Source organism: Nicotiana tabacum, chromosome 5, assembly GCF_000715075.1.
Source record: "Nicotiana tabacum cultivar K326 chromosome 5, ASM71507v2, whole genome shotgun sequence".
NCBI lineage: Eukaryota > Viridiplantae > Streptophyta > Magnoliopsida > Solanales > Solanaceae > Nicotiana > Nicotiana tabacum.
The window spans coordinates 83,861,931-83,880,022 of record NC_134084.1 but is presented as its reverse complement, the minus strand read 5'-3'; positions in this window follow the sequence as shown (position 1 = coordinate 83,880,022).

Sequence of the window (18,092 nt, the reverse complement as noted above, 5' to 3'; positions counted from 1 at the left end):
ATTTTTCTTCACCAAATCATCAATCTCTCTCTAATTTTTTTCTAAAATTGGTTACTTTGTTGTTGGAACTTGTGTGAAAAATTGTGAAGTTAGTGAATTGAAGTATTCAAGTCTTCAACGATAATTAATTTCAATCTATTCCTCCTCTAATTCCCCGGCCTCCCCTACCCAAACCCCATACCCGCCCTCCACCTGCTCTTATTTCTTGAAAGTGATAATACTTTATTACAATTTACGAATAGTCAATATGTGCATAATATTCTTGGTGGTGAACGGTTAGATGATGAATATATTAACAACCTTTATGGTAATCCAACTATAGATGAAGAAGATGAGCAGGAAATAGATTTAGATGAAATGCAACCTGATGATGATACACCCACTAATCCTGTTTCTCAAGTTAACCCAACTAATCCAAATGATGCCCTGGATGACCCCCATGTTACTACCTCTACTTTTTATAGACAACCTTCTAAACGGGCCGAAACATCTCTTGTTTGGCCATTTTTTATTCAAATAAGAGAAAAAAATAAAGCTAAGTGTAAAACTTGTGGCAAAGAGTTAGCCTTTAACTATGTTGATCGAGGAGGACGTGAAGTTTGAGGAGACATATAATTATACACTCTCAAGATAAAGTTAAATATAATCAAATGAAAGTTGCAGCCGGGGGGACAAGTCTACCTAGTGAGCCTGACCCTAGTACCGGGTCAAATCAATTTCAACTGGGAATTAACACTGTTACCGGTGGTATTTTATATTATGACCCAAGAAAAGATAGGGAAGAATTAGCAAAAATGGTTACTGTTATGTGCTTACCCTATAGTTTTACATTTAACCCTCACTTTGTGCATTATACTAGAAGAATTTTTTTTCCTACTTATAAAGGATGGTCTCGCACAACCATAAAGAACGATATTTATAAATATAAACAATGTTTGCGCTATTTATTTACTCATATTAATTTTTGTGTTGCTATTACTACTGATATTGGTAGAAGTGGTAATGACTGTGATTATCTTACTGTTACAAGTCATTGGATTGATGAGGAGTGGATAATGCAAAAGCGCATTATTGCTTATAAAATAATTAATTCACGTCACACATGGCAGTTTATTTCTAGCACGGTTACGGATATTTGTAGATATTTTTGCCTTAATGATAAAATAATGTCAATTTTAATGGATAATGCTACTAGTAATACTAATGTTGTAGCCTTACTTACCACTACACTGAATCCTGCATTTAGTAACATTTTTCATGTTAGATGTATTTGTCATATTTACCATTTAATTGTGGGTGATGGTATGAAAATTTTAAATGTTGAAATTGAAAAGGTTAAAATGACTCTTAATTGGCTTTTTTATTCAAACTGTAGAAGTAGACTTAGAGAATATTTTAAAAGATGCGATGAATTTGGCCTAAGAGAAAGAAATATTCCTAAACCTTGTCCAACTAGATGGAATTACATGTATGACAGTTTAGTTGTTGCATATGAATATAGAAACCACATAAACTCAACGTTTAATGCTCATGTAAGTGATGATGATGAGCACCTTACAAATGCGGATTGGGCTAATGTTAAAATGCTTGTAGATTTTTTAGAAACATTTCATGTTGCTACCAATGAATTTTCTTGGCAATATTATCCTACTATTTCGAATGTTTAGTTTATCTTTGTAACGACCCGATCGATCGTTTTGAGCTTTTGCACCTTGCTCGTCAGTTCTCGGGCATGACTTACCCTGTGTGATGGATTATAACTTGTGTAAATCGTTGGTTTTGGTTTTCAGGGTAATCGAAATGAATTTAGAAGAACAGTTCTCAGTTTGAAGCTTGAAATTTGAAAAGTTTGACCAAGATTTGACTTGTTAGTATATGATATTGGATCAGAATTTTTATGATTTGGTTAGCTCCGTTAGGTGATTTGGGACTTAGGAGCGTGATCGGAATGCATTTTGGAAGTCTGTGGAAGGTTTAGGCTTGAATTGGCGAAATTGAGATTTTAGTATTTTCCGGTTGATCGGTGAGATTTTGATATAGGTGTCGGAATGGAATTCTGGAAGTTCCAGTAGCTCCATTGTGTCATTTGTGACATGTGTAAAAAAATTCAGATCATTCGGTCGTGGATTGGTTGGGTTTTTTTATCAATAGCGTAAGTCGGAAGATTTTGGAATTCTTAGGCTTAAATTCAATGCAAATTTGGTGTTTTAATGTTGTTTTGAGCATTCTAAAGGTTAGAACAAGTTTGAATGATGTTATGGGATATGTTGACATGTTTGGTTGAGGTCTTGAGGACCTCGGGTGAGTTTCGGGTGGTCAATCGGGCCATTTCATGTTTTGAAAAGTAGCAGAAAACTGCTGAAGGATTTCAGGAAAATTGACCTTTGCGTTCGCGAAGGGTTATCTAGTGAGGCTGAGGAATTGGTCTTCGCGTTCGCGAAGGGCTGGAGTCTTGTGCATCGTGTTCGAGAGGTTCATGCCGCGTTCAGATAGAAGGAAGGTGAGCAGCTGGGTCCGGGGTGTTTGTTCTTCGCGTTCGCGGAGGTGGTGTCGCGTTCGCAGTGAGTTAGAAAGTCAAGCTTTCGCGTTCGCGTAGTGATTATCGCGATCGCAATGAAAGAAGAATTGGTCAACTTGAGTTTGTGCTTCGTGAATGTGAGGCTTTAACTGCGTTCGCTAAGAAAGTTTTTGATGCCTGAGCAGAATGTTTAAATAGCCATTGTCCGCGATTTTGGGGCTAACTTTCACCATTCTTGGGCAATTTTGGAGCTTTTTGAGAGGATTTGAAGAGGGATTCGAGAGATAACACCTAGAGGTAAGATTTTTGAACTCTATACTCGATCCTATGTTGATTCTTCCTTGTTTAATCATGAAAAATGTGGAAATTAAAGCCTAAAATTGGGGAATTAGGGCTTGAATCTGGAGAGTGTAAATTGGGAATTTGAGGGGGCAATTGAAGTCCGATTTTGATGTTCTTAGTATGTATAGACTCGTGAGAGGATGAGGATTCCATTGATGTTAATTTTGTCAGATTTCGAGATGTGGGCACGGGGGCCGAGTTTGAGAAATTTCGAGATTTTTGATGTAAATTGAATATTTTCGAGAGGGCTTTGTTCCCTTAGCATATTTTAATGGTTATGTATTGATTGTGCCTAGATTTGGAGCATCCGGAGGTATATTCATGAGGGAAAAGGCATCGCGTGCTAGAGTTTGGACCGGATCAAGGTGAGTAATAATTGTAAATGATGTTCTAAGGGTATGAAACCCCGGATTGCACATCATTGTGCTATATTGAGGTGACGCACATGTTAGATGACGATCGTGGGGTCATGCACTGTTGGGTATTGTGACTTAGTACGTCCCGAATGACTATTTTACCGTGTATTTGACTGAAAATCTATTTGTTATCATCATGTTTTGGGTTGAATGTCATATTTGGGCTTCGTGCCAACTATTTGAACCCTTAGGGGATTTTATTGATATTTCCTCACTGTTTTTACTTTATACTTGAACTCAGTCATGCTATATTTCACTGTTTTCATAACTCAACCATGTTTACTCTGTTTTAATATATCAAATGATATTTCAAATAATATTTTGGGCTGAGCATCATGTTTTACTATTGCCTGAGTGGCTTATGTGCTTTTGATTGAGTAAGGCCGAGGGCCGGTGCTGTGAGGATACTTTTGGGTCGGGCTGCACGCCGCAGCGGTGATACACTGATTATGATTACGAGGTCGAGAGCCTGAGATATGTACGCCACGAGGTGGCTTGTTGATATGAGGCCAAGAGCCTAGTGATGATGCCATGAGATGGCTTGATATTGCACTTGGGTCGAAAGGGGCCCCTCCAGGAGTCTGCACACCCCCAGTGAGCGTGGGTACCCATTGTGATATGAGATATAGCCCGAAAGGCTGGTATTGTTCTGAGATATTGCCCGAGGTGTAGATTCATTGATATTGTGCCTGAGGGGCGAACCTTTATGTGTTCATTTTCCTTAATTGCCTGTCATTTACCTGTTTAATTGTGTAACTGTACCCGAGGGGCGGATTTTTCTGTGCTTATCCATTCTAATTGCATTGCATTCAATTGCTTAACTGTTAAAAAGTCATTTTTAAAGGAGTTTAACCGAGCTAAGATACTTTAAGAGATTTCACAGCTTCATTACTTTCTTACTGGTTTTGTACTACTCTATACAGCATGTTGATGTATTTTTCATGATTTCCTATCACTCAATCTTTAGTTAGGATTGTTACTCACTGAGTCGGAGTACTCATTTTACTCCCTGCACCTTGTGTGCAAATTCCGATATTTCTGAACCCGGTAACGGGTATTGGTTGATCGGAGGTAGAGTCATCGGAGTTTAGCAAGGTAGATGTCGGCGTTCGCAACACTGCTTTTCTCCCTCTTGATTTCATTAGACTGTATTTAGTATATTTCAGACTTTTCCGTTGTATTTCGACCCTAGTAGATGCTCGTGACTTGTGACACCCCGATGTCGGGATGTATTCATTTCTGCACTTGTTTTTATTTCGCTAAATCTGTACTTGTTGGGGATTTACCCTTATAAATGACTTAAATTGACTTATTAAACTGTTAAAACTGAATTTGGGAATTGTGTCGGCTGGCCTTGTCTTCACGAGAGGCGCCATCACGACCGGGTCCGGTTTGGGGTCGTGACAATCTTGCAGATCTAGCAAAATTTGTTTGCTCATTTTTCAGAGGGTGGGGAAATTTATGAAGTAGCTATTAATTCTATGAGAAAAAAATTTAAAAAATATTTTTTCCCTATTTCCCTTATTTATGGTATTGCTGCCTTGTTAAATCCTACTATGAAATTAGGTGGTCCTCAATATTGGTATCAACCTATTTATAATGGTTTAGCACTTGCACCTGAGGAGTTCTCTACACTTTCGGATGCACAAGCCTCAATTAAAATAAATGCTCTAACTATTTATAGTGGTTATCAAATTGCTCCAGATAATGCTAGACCAGATATTCCAACTCCTTCTTCTTCTAGTTCTTAATCATCTAAAAGAACTGCAGGAGTAAGAGCACTTAGTTCTTGTACCGAGTTCAGGTGTTCTCAAGGTTGTATTACTAGTGATTGTTCACAACTAAATGAGCTTGAAGTTTATTTGTCACAGGGACTTGAGCAGGAGAATCTGTAACGACCCAATTTGGTGCCACGTGTCAAATGACGTGGCGCGCCAAGTCAAGCGGAAGAGCCAATAGGACCATGCCACATGTCAAAATGACAAGGCATGCCAAGTCACATTAAAAGGTTAATGGAATCGTGCCACGTGTGCAAGTGACATGTTCTGGCCAATCAAATGCGGCCATGTCACACTTCAATTTGATTGGCCGAAAGAGTTTGTTCTTATCACAACTCCTCCTTTCCACAACTATAAATAGTGGTCTTCATAACTTAGAAAATACACCAGAAGTTATGACAAGAAGCAAGAAAGAGATTGTGGATCAAACGCTGCAAATTTCTCCACAAGTTTCAAGCTTCAAGCAATCAAGTTCAAGTTCAAGAAATCAAGTTCAAGCTCAAGAACAAAGAACAAAACAAAATTTTTGAAGAAAGCATTTTTGAAGAACTCCTCGAGTTAAATTTTATTGAGCTTCCGAAGATAAAGCGACCAAATGAAGCTGGAAAAACAAATGACCCAAATTACTGCAAATACCATCGACTTGTGAGCCACCATCTGGAGAAGTTCTTTGTTTTCAAGGACAAACTTATGGACTTGGCTCGCGAAAATAAGATCGTTCTTGAAGATGAGAAAGCAAGCACAAACCAAGTCTCTATCACCTTTGGCTCATTCAGTCCCGATGAATTATGTGGTTTTAAAGAAAGTGAAGATGAAGAATTACTGGATAACGACAAAGATGAAGTCAATCAACTTGATGATGATGAAGGTTGGACGTTAGTGACTAGTTGTAGGCACCACAAAAGGAGCCCGCAAAAAGAATCAGTAGAACAACTAATAAGGAAAATGATGGTAAAAATACCAAGGAGATGGAATCTGGTTAAGCACTTAAAGAAAGAAAAAGTGAAGGTTCGCCACTCTCAAAAGCCACGAAACCCATGGGAAATCTTCATAACTGCCCATTGTACTTGGTTGGCTATATGCGTGATGAAAGGGTAAATCGAATTTTGGTTGATGGAGGATCCTCGGTGAACATTTTGCAAATTTGCACTGTGAAAGAGCATGGAATTCCCATGAACAAACTCTTAGAAAGTCATGTGATGATCCAGGATTCAACCAGGGGGGAAGAGCCATAGGCGCGATCAGGCTGGAAATCACCATTGAAGATATGCAATCAAGTGCATAGCTGCATGTAATCGATATGAAGACTTCATACAATGTCTTGCTTGGAAGGCCTTGGATACATGAGAATAAAGTAGTTCCATCTACCTACCATCAATGTTTAAAATACTACGAGGTTGAAGTCAAGAAGAAGATAGTTGCTGATGATGAGCCATTCACCGAGGTAGAGTCACACTTCGTCGATGCAAAATTCTACTTGAAGAACCGCATTGTGAAGGAGATAAAAGTTGATGATAGCATGAAAAGCAAGAATGACGAGCCCATAACTAAAAGTGTTGAGGTGACTATTGGTAAAGCCAAAGCTGTTACTGAGGAGGTACATGCCAATGCGAATAAATCTCATAGAGGGGATATTGCGTCTTATGGAAAGAAAGTAAGTCTCGCGCTCCTATATGTCCCTAAAAGGAAGAAAAATGAGGGCGAAACATCTAATCTCCAAACTAACACGCTAAAGGAGTTAATTCTTCTGGTAAAATGAATTAAGGTAGTAAAGTTGTCCTCAAAGCCTCTTGCGGGGTTTGTAACCCAAAATCGTTTGCAGAATGTGGAGCTCCCTACAAAGAGAACAAATGAAGGTTTTGACCCCTAACGCTTACAAGTTATTTGCAAAAGCTAGATACAATCCCAATGAGCCGTCAAAGTTAGGAAAGATCCCATCAGAAGCTGCAACGAGGCAACACGTGAAGGTTTGGGATACAAGCAACTGTCACCAGTGCGAATCTTAATAAGAAGGCGAATAGCAATTATATCACTGTAGAAGACGAATCTGCCGCTTCTAACAAGCCTTCTGTCTTTGATCAACTTGGAAAATCACCTATTAGGACCTCTGTGTTTGAAAGATTGGGTCCATTAAAGAAGGGGAACAAGTTCCAGAGAAATTTTCAAAGCATAAGAACACCCGCTTCGCCCAAAATCCAGAAGATCTCTAAGGATTTCCAAAGTTTGGTTCCTTATAGAATGATGCGACAAACAAAACTTGTGGTTTCATGTAAAGAAGTACTAAAGGTAAAGCCATATATTGTGGTCTACACTAAGGAATGTGACAAAGATGAAGAAAGTGTGGGTTCTTCGTATCGTGTTACTGTATAAGGCGAGAATGGTGTTTCATCTTCAATGGAGGATAATGTAGAATTGGAGGATGTTTCATCGTTTTATCACATATCCTTCAACAATGGGGACCCTCAAGAAGATGAAGATGCAAAAGATGCTCCACCTGAACTTGAAGAAGGAGTGAAGACAATAGTTGATGCCTAAAAGTAGTTAACCTTGGCACCGATGAAGAACCAAGACCCACCTACCTAAGTGCTTTACTAGAAGTTGATAAAGAGAGCACTTATATTGAGTTACTCAAAGATTTCAAGGATGTCTTTGCTTGGAGTTACAAAGAGATGCCTGGCTTGGACCCGAAAGTAGCAATCCATCACCTTGTAGTGAAAAATGGTACCCGCCCTGTTAACAAGCTCAAAGGCGCTTTAGGCCGAATTTGGTTCCCTTGATTGAAACCGAAGTTAACAAACTCATCGAAGCTGGCTTTATTCATGAAGTTAAATACCCAACATGGGTTTCAAGTATTGTCCCTGTAAGGAATAAAAATGGCCAGATTCGAGTGTGCGTTGACTTTAGGGATCTTAACAATGCGTGTCCAAAAGATGAATTCCCACTTCCTATTCTAGAACTGATGATCGATGCTACTACTGGGTACGAGGCAATGTCATTTATGGACAGTTCATCAAGCTATAATCAAATTCGCATGGCGCCAAAATATGAAGAGTTTACTTCATTCCGTACTCCCAAGGGTATTTATTGCTACAAGGTAATGCCTTTGGCCTTGAAGAATGTTGGTGCTACTTACCAAAGAGCTATGCAGAATATCTTTGATGACCTTCTCCATAAGAATGTCGAATGCTATGTTAATGACTTGGTGGTAAAATCAAGAAAGAAAAGTGACCACTTGAAAGACTTGAGAATGGTGTTTGAGTTGCTCCGGAGATACCAACTTAGGATGAATCCATTAAAATGCGCCTTTGGAGTTACCTTCGGAAAGTTCCTAGGTTTCATTGTCCGACATCGAGGGACTGAAATAGATCAAGCTAAAGTAGATGCAATCTTGAAAATGCCTGAGCCCCGCAATATTCATGAATTGAAAAGTCTATAACGAAAGCTAGCATACCTTAGAAGATTCATCTCAAACCTAGCTGGGAGGTGCCAACTATTCAGTCGCCTTATGAAGAAAGGTGTCCCTTTCAAATGGGACCAAGCATGTAGCAATGCCTTTGAGAGCATTAAATCCTACTTGATGAAGCCTTCGATTTTGGCAGCCCCTATACTTGGGAAGTCATTGATACTATATATTTCAGCACAAGAAAGGTCTATTGGAGCGCTGATGGCCCAAGAAAATAGTAAAGGGAAAGAAAACTTCCTCTACTACTTAAGTAGGATGATGCCACCAAATGAGCTGAATTACTTGCCAATTGAAAAGTTATGTTTGGCGCTAGTCTTCTCAATCCGAAGGTTGAAGCACTACTTTCAAGCTCATGTCATTCGTTTGGTTTCTAGAGCAAATCCTATCAAGTTCGTGATGTCAAAACCTATCCTTAATGATCGACTAGCAAGGTGGTACCTCCAGTTTCAACAATTTGAAATCGTGTACATCCCTCAAAAAGCTATAAAAGGACAAGCGTTAGCGGACTTCTTGGCAGATCACCCTATACCTGATGATTGGGAGCTAACTGACGAACTAACTGATGAGGACGCAATGGTCGTTGAAGTTCAACCTCCATAGAAGATGTACTTTAATGGTGTTGCGCATCTAGAAGAGCTGGTGCTGGTGTAGTATTTGTCACTTCCCAAGGTGAAGTCTTGCCCTACTCCTTCACCTTAACAAAACTCTTTTCCAACAATGTTGTTGAGTATCAAGCATTAATACTTGGGCTTGAAATGGCCATTGATATGAAGAAATTGCAATTGCAAGTTTTTGGTGACTCCTAGTTAGTGGTCAATTAGCTTTTAGGTAGTTACGAGGTCAAGAATCATGAACTATGCCCATATCATGATTACGTTAAAAAATTAATGGGGTGGCCCGGTGATGTGACTATTTAGCACGTGCCAAGAAAAGAAAATAAGAAGGATGATGCTTTAGCTGCCCTAGCTTTATCGTTAATCTTGCCTGATCAAGCGCAAGTTCTGTCTGCCAAAAATGGGTAGCACCACCGCTAAGTAAGGCTGAAGGTGAAGAAAATGAACTTAAGCATCTTGTCGTTGTTTCTGAAGTTGAGAAAGAAGAATGGCGACAACCCATTATCGACTACTTATGCTATGGGATACTTCCAGAAAATCTGTGGAGAAGGACTGAAATCCGTCGTCGTGCACCTCGCTTCCTTTACTACAAAGATACCTTATACAGAAGATCATTAGAGGGAGTACTCTTGCGATGCTTAGGGGAAGATGAAGCACTCCAAGCTTTGCAAAAAGTGCATTCTAGGGTATGTGGGTCACACCAGTCTGGACCAAAGCTCCACTTCCACATAAAAGGATGGGATATTATTGACCGACGATGGTAAAAGATTGCTTGGACTACGCTCGAAGATGCAAGTCTTGTCAATTGCATGCGAATTTTATTGATCAACCTCTTGATGTGTTTCACCCGCCTGTTGCATCCTGGTCGTTTGACGCTTGGGGATTGGACATTGTTGGACCACTGCCAAAGTCCTCTGGTGGACACCTATACATCTTGGCTGCAACTGACTACTTCTCAAAATGGGCTGAAGTTGTTGCTCTTAAGGAAGTAAAGAAGGAAAATGTTGCAAGTTTCATCCGAGTAAACATTATTTTTCACTTTGGCATTCCTCGTTACATAATAACGGATAATAGAAAGTCATTCTATAATAGGTTGATGAACAAGATTTGTGATCTCTTTGGCTTCAAGCAACGCAACTCTTCTATGTACAATGCTGCAGCCAATGGTCTAGCTGAGGCATTCAACAAAACTTTATGAAACTTATTAAAGAACGTCATCTCCTAATCCAAACGAGATTGGAATGATCGTATGGAAGAAGCTCCATGGGCATATAGGACGACTCACCGCACGCCAACACAAGCGACCCTTTATGCACTCGTTTATGGAGTTGAAACCGTCTTGCCACTCGAGCGTCAAATACCTTCATTACGATTAGCTATTCAAGAAGGCATCACTGATGAAGAAAATTCTCAACTTTGATTAACAGAGTTGGAGGCTCTTGATGAGAAAAGGTTGGAAGCTCAACAGAGTCTTGAATGTTATCAAGCTAGATTGTCTCGTGCCTTCAATAAAAGAGTTCGCCCAAGATCCTTTCAGGTAGGAGATCAAGTCCTTGCCATAATAAGACCCATTATTATTTCCCATAAACTTGTAGGGAAGTTCACTTCAAAATGGGATGGGTTATATGTCATGCAAGAAGCTTATTCAAGTGGGGCTTACAAGATAGTTGATGCAGATGACATGAGAATCAGCCCTATCAATGGCAAGTTTTTGAAGAAGTATTATCCTTGAAGTTGCAACGCTCCTTAATGCACGAGCCTAAACTGCATGTTCCTACACTCCTAGCTCGTATGAGTCTAAACTATGTATGTCCCACACAAAAAAGGGAGCTTGCTAGGTTAAAAACCTCGAAAGCGGCGACCTAGGCAAAAGTTAGGAAATAAAAAAAATAAAAAGGAAAAAGATAAAACAAAAATCACCCATTCTGAAATACGGTATGACTTGATCCTCTTCACCGAGGTACGTAAGCAGCTTAGAGTTTCATTTTGAGTTCAGTTGCATAAGTTCAAAAGATACATAATCCCCCAATCGTTGTCCGAATGAAGTACGATGAAGTGTAATTCATTCAATCAGCACTTGAAAATCGAGCTGAGATACCATTCTTTTGTTAAACTTTGGATCCCATTTGATTTAAAGGGGACATCTGCTATGGTAAATTGGTGTCTTCAATAAAATGATTAATATCTTTTAGGAGGATGCCAAACATTTTCATTGAAGTCCGGGGATTCGTGATGCCTTTATGTTCGTCAAACCTTCAAGTTTTTGTTGTACCCTCACGACGTTTCAAATTCAGTGAGACCTGAACCCAAGATGTTTGGAGAGAATTAAGCTCTTGAATTTCAATTTCTGACAATTGAAAAGGTCTTACAATCTCGAGGCTTCCACACCAAGATACAAAATTTTTGGTGAAGTCGCGCTAATTTGGAACTGTCGGCATATCAGAAACCGAAGTCAACTTCGAATTATCATCTGAAACTATCCTTAATGCATTAAATGTTACATGTTGGATCTATTTTAGATTTTAAAATTTAATTTCCAAGAAATCAAGTGGTTCATGATTTCGATGTCCCTACTTCAAGATACAAAAATTTTTGCGAAGCTGCGCAAATCTGAAATCGTCAGTGTATCAGAATTTAATATTGACTTCAAAATATTATCTAAAAATATCCTTAAGGCATTAAATTTTAATTTTGGATATGTTATATATTGGGAAGTTATGTTTCCAATAGATCAAACGGTTCATGATTTCGACGTTCTTACTTCAAGATACAATACTTTTGGCGAAGTTGCGCAAATCTGAAATTGTCAGTGTGTCAGAATATAGTATTGACTTCAAAATATTATCTGAATGTATCCTTCATGAATTAAATATTTAATTTTAGATATGTTATAGATTTGGAAGTTACGTTTCCACTAGATCAAATGGTTCATGATTTCGACGTTCCTACAGCAAGATACAAAAGTTTTGGTGAAGTCGTACAAATCTAAAACTGTCACCGAATCATAATTTATTATTGATTTCGGACTATTATCTGAAAACATCCTTAAGGCATTAAATTTTTCATTTTGGATATGTTATAGATTTCAAGTTAAGTTTTCAAAAAATCAAACGGTTCATGATTTTGACTTTTCTACGCCAAGATATGATTTTTTTAGTGAGACTGCGCAAATGTGAAATTTTTAATGTGGTGAAATCTAAAGTTGGTTTCAAAAATATTATCTGGGGCGATTCTGAAGGTGTTTGATTCTAGATTTTTCGAGAAATCAAACGGTTCATTATTTGGACTCTCCCACGACAAAATATGAATCTTTTGTTACAAGTGCATAAAGCTGAAAATTATGCGACTAAGATAAAAGTCGGACAATGTAAAGCAAAAGAGAAGCTAAAATATTTAAGCCCTCGAAGTCTCCAAGTTGAAATCTTCAAGTCCGTTGGTCTTCAAGTTGAGGTCTTCACGTTTACAACTCTTCAAGTTGAAATATTTAAGCCCTCCAAGTCTCCAAGTTGAAGTCTCCAAGTCCGTCGGTCTTCAAGTTTCAGTCTTCAAATTCGTCGATCTTAAATTCAAAATGTTTAAACCTCCAAGTCTTTAAGTTGAAGTCTTCAAGTTGAGGTCCTCAAACTCGTCGGTCTTCAAGTGGAAGTATTTGAGACCTTAAATTTTCAGGTTGAAACGTCAAAGTCCACCGAATCTTCAAGTTTGTTAGTCTTCAAGTTGTAATGTGCAAAGTCCGCCAAATCTTCAAAGTTTTCCAAGTGTTCAAGTCGACGTCATCAAGTCCATGAAGTCTTCGAGTTGAAGCTTTATAACTTTCCAATCTTAAGGTGGACATATAAATCCCTTTGCACCTTAAGTTGGCCTCTTTATGGGTTTGTCCTTAAAAGAAAACTATAATTTTCCAATCTTAAGGTGGACATATAAGTCCCTTTGCCCCTTAAGTTGGCCTCTTCGTAGGTTTGTCCTTAAAAGGAACTATAACTTTCCAATCTTAAGGTGGACATATAAGTCCCTTTGCACCTTAAGTTGGCCTCTTCGTGGGTTTGTCCTTAAAAGGAAACTATAACTTTCCAATCTTAAGGTGGACATATAAGTCCCTTTGTACCTTAAGTTGGCCTCTTCGTGGGTTTGTCCTTGAAAAGAAACTATAACTTTTCAATCTTAAGGTGGACATATAAGTCCCTTTGCACCTTAAGTTGGCATCTTCGTAGGTTTGTCTTTAAAAGGAACTATAACTTTTCAATCTTAAGGTGGACATATGAGTCCCTTTGCACCTTAAGTTGGCCTCTCCAATAGTTGGGTCATTTTGAAAGTAATCTCTTCGGTAGTCGGGTCATTTTGAGAGTAACCTCTCTGGTAGTCGGGTCATTAATCTCTCCGATATTCGGGCAGGAATGAGTACTCATCCCCTCACACCCTAAGATTGTCTTATTCATGAACGAATCATCTCGTTAAATAAGGATACATCCTTCTTGTTTCACCTACAAAAAAGGATAATAGAATATAGAAAGTACAAGAAAAGAAGAAGAAACTACCTTCGCGTCAATGCTTCCAAATCGTCAAAACTAGATTCAAAGTGGTTTGCAAACATCGAAAGTGATGCTTATAGAGTAAAGAGTATACTGTATTTATAGATGTCAAAAGGTGATTGTTGAAAGTGAAGTGCCGATGTGGGATCAGGTGTATAAGGAGGCTGCTGTAATTGTTTTCCGTGTAGGATTCGTTTAATCACGGCGGCAACAATGAATCCAAGAGAAACTTGAATTATTGTAGGAATTGCCAACCTACTAGAAAATTACGTCTAGTTATGACAATAAGAAAAGGCTTCCTTTTCCCTATAGGGAATGTATATCAGGCAGCGATAACGATGTCACAATGAAATCAAATTTCAGTGCTTTTGTCTTATTCAAAGCAAATGGTCATTATATTGATTAAGTAATTGCTTGGACAATCCTTTGTGCTCTAAATCGGTTTAAGCCAAATTTGACAGTCCGCTAGTACTTCATTACCCGTTTTCGGTTTTGACAAAGTCTACACATTAACAAGTCTTGAAGTAGGGAATATTTGTAGGCAATTAAAATTTTATTGAATTTAAATTCATAAGAAGTTTGAATTTAATTTCAAATAAAATATATTTTGAATCCAAATAAATATTATGGGCTAATATAATTGAATTAATCATATAAGTTCAATATATATAAATTAAATAAATAAGTCTTAATCCATTGGGCTAGCCCATTTAATTGGGTTAAAGTGATGAGCCCACTTCATTAAGCCCAAGATGTCATCTTTCTAGAGACCCAGTTTGGTGCCATGTGTCAAATGACGTGGCGCGCCAAGTCAAGCGGAAGAGCCAATAGGACCATGCCACGTGCCAAAATGACAAGGCATGCCAAGTCACATTAAAAGGCTAATGAAATCGTGCCACGTGTGCAACTGACATGTTCTGGCCAATCAAATGCGGTCATGTCACACTTCAATTTGATTGGTCGGAAAGAGTTTGTTCTTATCACAACTCCTCCCTTCCCCAACTATAAATAGGGGTCTTCATAACTTAGAAAAGATACCAAAAGTTATAACAAGAAGCAAGAAAGAGCTCGTGGATCAAACGCTGCAAATTCCTCCACAAGTTTCAAGCTTCAAGCAATCAAGTTCAAGTACAAGAAATCAAGTTCAAGCTCAAGAACGAAGAACAAATCAAGGTTCAAGGAGTGCGGGTTCAAATCAATGTTCGTGCTAGTTGAATTTAAGATCATCGTTCGTGGCAACAAATATAGATTCAAGATCAAGCTCGAAAGCCCTTGAATTTATTTACTATTGAAAAAAAAGAATCAGAGGATTCATAGAGATTGTAACACTCAAATATTTGAAATAAAATACTACGATTGTTGCAATATTTTTTTGGTCTTGATTTTATTTTCTCGACGCAAATTTATTGTCTACAGGTCCCAACAGAATAAACATGTAGTCTATACATGGTTTCTAACATGAATCACAACTCAATAGCTCTTATACATATAGATTTCATGGTTACATATAAGATCAAGTAACTATACAGTACCACAGGAATAACGGAGTCACAATTCACACGGTGCACGCCCACACGCCCATCACCTAGCATGTACGTTATCTCAACACCACACACATAACACGTAATTTGGGGTTTCATACCTTCAACACCAAGTTTAGAAGTGTTACTTACCTCGAACAAGCCAAATCTAATACCGAGCAAGCCAAACGATGCTCCAAAAATGCCATCTCGCGCGTACTGACCTACGAATGACTCAAAACTATCCAAAAGCAATACAAATACATAAAATAATGCCAAAGAAAACAAACCTAATCGATAAAGGTCGAATCTTTAATCAAAAGTCCAAAATCGGCCAAAAAATCAAACTCAGACCCGCGGCTCGGAACTCAACAAAACTCATAAAATCTGATAACCTATTCAATTACGAGTCCAACCATACTAGTTTCACTCAAATCCAACATCGATTCGATGTTCAAAATTCAAAAAAATTCACATTATGAAATTTAGGATAAAACCTCCAATTCTCTTTTGGAACCCTCAATCAAATGCCGAATATGAAGATAGATTCATGATGTAAAATAAAAAATGAGTAGAGAACACTTAACCTAATTCACATGATGCAAATTTCTTCAAGAATTACCTCAATCCGGGCCTCATAGCCCCAAAAATGCAAAAATGGCTAAAACCCCCGAAAGAGTACTTTATAATCACTAGGCAAAAATACTCTACGCGATTGCGGGACATCCTTCGCTATCACAAAAGACAAACTTAGCAGCCTCTCAACATACAATACGCGATCGCGGATTGAGCCGTGCGAAGAAACACACTGCTCCCACACTACGCGAATGCGTCAGCTCTTGTGCGAACGCATAGAAGAAACTCAAATTACCAGCAGCCCTCTCTTAACTCTATGTGAACGCGTCCTACACCACAAGAACGCGAACAATGACCAGCTCTAAGGAACGCGATCGCGCCCTCTAATCGCGGCCGCAATTAACAAACTTCCAAGCTCCAGTTCTCCCTCTACGTGATCATATCACATACTTCGTGATCATGAAGACAAATTGAGGCACCAGAAACCAGATCACACCAACAATGCAAAAATGAAGGAATGAACCAGGAATGAATCCAAATTTTGTACACAAGTTCCAAATTACCTAACAAAGCTATTCCGATTCCCGGAACCACGAACTGAATCCAATATCATCAAGTCAACTCTCGGTCAAACTTATGAACTTTCCAAACCTTCAAATTTTCAACCTTCGCCAATTAGCGCCGAAACCTTCTAGAAACATCTAAATGCAAATCCGGGCATACACTTGAGTCCAAAATCACCATCCGGACCTAACAGAATCATCAAAACTCCAATCCAAGGTTAAATACTAAAAAGTCAAACTTGGTCAACTCTTCCAATTTAAAGTTTCCTAGTTGAGAATCTTCTTCCAAATCAATTCCGAATAACCTGAAAACTAAAATCAACAATTTACACAAATCATAATACATCATACAGAGCTACTTATTCCTTTTTCTTTATCTTATTTTGTTTAAAACTTTATTGATTTATTTGAAACTCATACATGACGTTTGTTGGATTCAGGTGTGCATGAGACACACGTATGCTAATAACAATAACAATAATATATTCAGTGTAATTTCACAAGTAGGGTCTAAAGAGAATAGTGTGTACGCAAATTTATCTTGTACAGGTAGAGAGGCTGCTTCCAATAGACCCTCAGCTCAGGAAAAGAAAAAATCACAGCACTATACGATAGCAAAAAAGACATAAAAAAAAGCATTAATAACAATAAGATAATAAGAGAACCAAGGCATAAGAAACAATAAGTAGTAATAGAAATCTAAGAATAAGGAATAAGAGAATAATACTAATAGTACTACAGGTAAGGGAAGAAATGCGCTTGACTACCTACTAATTTTGTACTCTAATTCTCGACCTTCACACCCTCCTATCAAGGGTCATGTCCTCGGTAAGCTGAAGATGCACCATATCCTGGCTAATCACCTTTCCTCAATACTTCTTTGGCCTATCTCTACCTCTCCTCAATCCCACCATGGTCAACCTCTCACATCTCCTCACAGGGGCATCCATGTATTTTTTTTTACGTGCCTAAACCATCTCAGTCTTTGCTTTCCATATTTTGTCCACCACGGAGAATACTCCTACCTTATCGTGAAATTCTTCATTCCTAATTTTATCCTTTTTAATATATCTCCACATCCATCTCAACATCTTTATTTTTGCTATTTTCATCTTCTAGACATGAGGGTTCTTGACTGACCAACCTACACGAATATTAATAAAAGGTATTTACTTGATCACAGTAATAATTAAAATATCTATTTATCTAACATTTGATACTAACTTTATTATTTTAAGTGTTTATCTATGAATTGAATTATGTTTCGTTTGATTCGAGTTAAGATTAGATAGGGCAATATTATGATATTATGGACCAGAGGTGGCCAAAGGGTCAAGCAACTAAAGCAATAGCTTTAGGCCCCAATTTTTTTTTCGTTTTTACATTGAGGCACCGAATAATTTGAATTTTCACCGCGTAAGGCCTAGTAAAGCGCTCTAACAAGATATCATTCATAGGGCTTGAACCCAAAATATTTAATTAAGGTAGGTTAGATCATATCCATCCCATTACAATCCTTGGAGTTGGAGCCCCATTTTTACTAATAATGGATTTATAAGTTAATTTTTTTAAAAAATTATTATGTATTTCAAAGTAGAAAAGTGAAATATTTTATAAAACATAAAGATAACTTTTAATTTGTTATTGATATAACCATTTGAGTAAAAATTGGAGAAAGAGAATCACTCCCCATAAACCCTTACCTTAAATATAAAATTTTGGGTTATTTACATTTACGATTGACATCATTAGTGAAGTAGCTAAATTATACTT